This window comes from Staurois parvus, unplaced genomic scaffold (assembly GCF_062004578.1).
Source record: "Staurois parvus isolate SC_StPar_1 unplaced genomic scaffold, SC_StPar_1.0 ptg000183l, whole genome shotgun sequence".
Taxonomy (NCBI): Eukaryota; Metazoa; Chordata; class Amphibia; order Anura; family Ranidae; genus Staurois; species Staurois parvus.
In genome coordinates, this window is record NW_028317979.1 from 7,895,866 (window position 1) to 7,898,724 (window position 2,859).

At 38.2% G+C, this 2,859-nt stretch overlaps 1 long non-coding RNA gene across 1 annotated transcript; it reads left to right on the forward strand.

Moving 5' to 3' along the window:
* Positions 1 to 210: 210 nt before the first annotated feature.
* On the forward strand, positions 211 to 755 carry LOC149462201 (uncharacterized). Its single transcript, XR_016312702.1, has 2 exons — positions 211 to 328; positions 488 to 755. It is a non-coding gene; the product is annotated as an uncharacterized LOC149462201 (long non-coding RNA).
* Positions 756 to 2,859: the final 2,104 nt, after the last annotated feature.

The window sequence follows — 2,859 nt, forward strand, 5'->3', positions numbered from 1 at the left end:
TGAGGTATATATATATATTAGATCTGTTACTTTTTGTATGGGCTGATCCTGGGACCACATTTACTGTATTAGGCACATGTATCTATGGGTTATAACATCATTTCAAATGTAATGTGAAGTAGTCACCCCTGTTTCAATGTTCAGGAAGGAGGTGTCGTTATTTGAGATATGTGAGTGATGAGTTAAACCCTTCCCCCCTTACGTTTGTGCTGTTCCTTGATTTCCACACATACCTCTGCTTGCGGGCTTCCCGGTCACATCTTTTCCATGTACACCCATTTATTCCTCCTTGGGATTGGTGCAGAATTGTTGACAATCATCAGTCCAGGTAATTTGATTTATGATTTATTCATAAATGTAGTATATATTCTTAATAGATAGTATGTAATTTACTATAGAATAACATAATATTTTGGATGTTTGAAACAGTTAAATACATATGACAATATGTATAGATTATATCTTTTTACACCTTCTGTATTTACAGTGTTTTGCCCCCTTTTTGAGCCCCTAAAGAAGCCTTCCCGGCGAAACTCATTGGGATTGATCATCATATCGCCTCTCCAACTTCTATCATCTTCTGCATACAATTGATTGGTTGTCATGGACATTACACAGATAAAATCATAGGAGAGGTGTTTTGGGGTCCACTGTACGGAAGGGTTGTCCTTATCATCAAATTATTTTAGGGGAGGACTTGCACATTTGTGTTTTTATGTTTTACTTTTTGTAATAAAATTTGATATTTTTATATACATGTATGTCCGAGTATTCTTTCCTGAGGGTATTACTAGCACCTTAAAAATCCCAAATACATTTTTATTTCTTTGTTAAGTTATAATCTAGTCTTGGCATTAAGAGATAATAGGAAGGCACAAAAATGTGTCTGCACATCTTGCAGGGAAAGAGGCACAGCTCTCAGTGCTATCTATGCACTGCAGAGGAAGACTGGTGCCAACAGGGTGCAGGACAATCTCCAATAGGAACACATTAGATGCTAAAAAAGAGAAGTGATAGGAGACTGGAATAAGTGCTCCTGTTTCTGTACATAACCCAGATATGCGGAATGTTGGTATTATGTTAAAATCCTGGGAGAGTCCAGCAGAATTCAAGACCTGTTGGGAGATATGGAAATTCACCTTCCAAAAATATTATATAATGTAATGTCCAAAGCTAAAAAAATGAGGAAATATAGATTTGGAGTGCAAATATCAAACCATTGACAGTTTTGATAAACAAGAAATTTCACCATATTGAAGTGTAGCACCCTCCTAGATAGGCTGCCAGATAGGCTAGGTAAATTTAGGATTTTTTTGGCTTCCCTGTAATCAACGAAGCAGTTTGTGATTGCTTTGGACTGTTCTAGGCTTCACTGGCTATGGGTTTTACTGCTTCCCCCTGTCTTCTTTACAAATCTAGAATGTGGTGGGCTGGAAGAAGCAGACCCACAGCCTGTATATGCAGACGTGGCCAGTCCCTGGGGGGAGGGTTCCAGTAGGTGACTGAGGAATGCATAAATAGTCTGGGGCCTTAATAAGCCCTGTTCTTGTCCAGGAGGATAATTCCCAGCCTGAATAGCTACTGCCCTTCTGGCCAGTCCAGCTGTTCTTCTATATGCACTCATTGAGGTCCTGGCTATGCTATAACCAGGGGGCCTGATCTGTTGAAACTTAATGGAACTGAAAAGGAATTTTACTGTGGACCTAGTCTGGAGAGTTCATGGGAGAAATGTCTAGCTGAAATTGGAAGGAGGCATCCAAGTATCCAAGGGCATAGAGAGGACATACTTGTGTGTAGGAACCTAGTGTGTACTGCTACTATCCCTTGTGCATCAATGCCAGAGGTTGCTTAAATTGGGACATTTTCTATGGTTTCTTGTTGTTCAATCTCTTAATTATTGCTAGAGGAACAGTACTAAAAAGCTCTCTGTACCCTATCCAAGTTCAACCTTCAATAAAGCATCAAAAAGATACCTCTAGACTGTTCATTGAGCTAGAAGACTGACTGTTACTGTATGCCTGGCTGCTGCTGCACTTGGGAAAAAAACCCGGAGCAGAACAACGGGCCCTTTCGGAGGTAAGTGCTACAACAATATGGATAAACCAATGTGGTAAACAGAGTTTGTTTGGTCTCCAGCTCTGAAAGCTGTCATGAAAGCTGCACTGAACAAACAATAGGAGTATTAAAAGCAATAAAAATAAACAAGGGAACTAGTGAATTCAGGACAAGGGCTTAAGAGCCCAGGTGAACTTGCTTAGTTGTGTACTTGAAATATTCTATCTTAATGTTTATAAATTGTTCTTTTTATATATTAATGAAGAAACCCCAGTTTTCTCCTTTTATCCCACCAGTCTGGTGAAGAAACATGTCTGTTATTTTTCCAAGCTTTGTATATTTCCTCAGATCCATCCCACCTCTTGTGCCTAATTTTTCAAAGTATATAAAGGAAATAATTCAGAGCTAAAAGTAGTTTCCATGGTAACAATGAATAATATTGTTTTTGTTCAGTTCATGTGGCTGCACCCGCAGTTTGTTCTCATTGCTCTTAGTTACACTGTAGGAAACTCCTGGGCTAAGAAGACCATTCAATTACATTTAAAAAAAAAAAAAGTTTTCAGTACCCTATGTGCAATATGATTTTAATAAAAAATGGATAGTTATTTCAGTGTTTGTTTTTTAAGAAAGACAAGTATGTCGGAAAACTGTCATGCATGTCCTGGATGCACCCTGTATTAAATGGTTATTTTTAATAATGCTATTAACCCTTTAGTGGCAACAGGAGTTTCTTGCTACAAAGAAATGAAGCCATTTGCTGGAAGTTATCTATTTGCAAAACACTGAAATCAATGTGATGCTAAT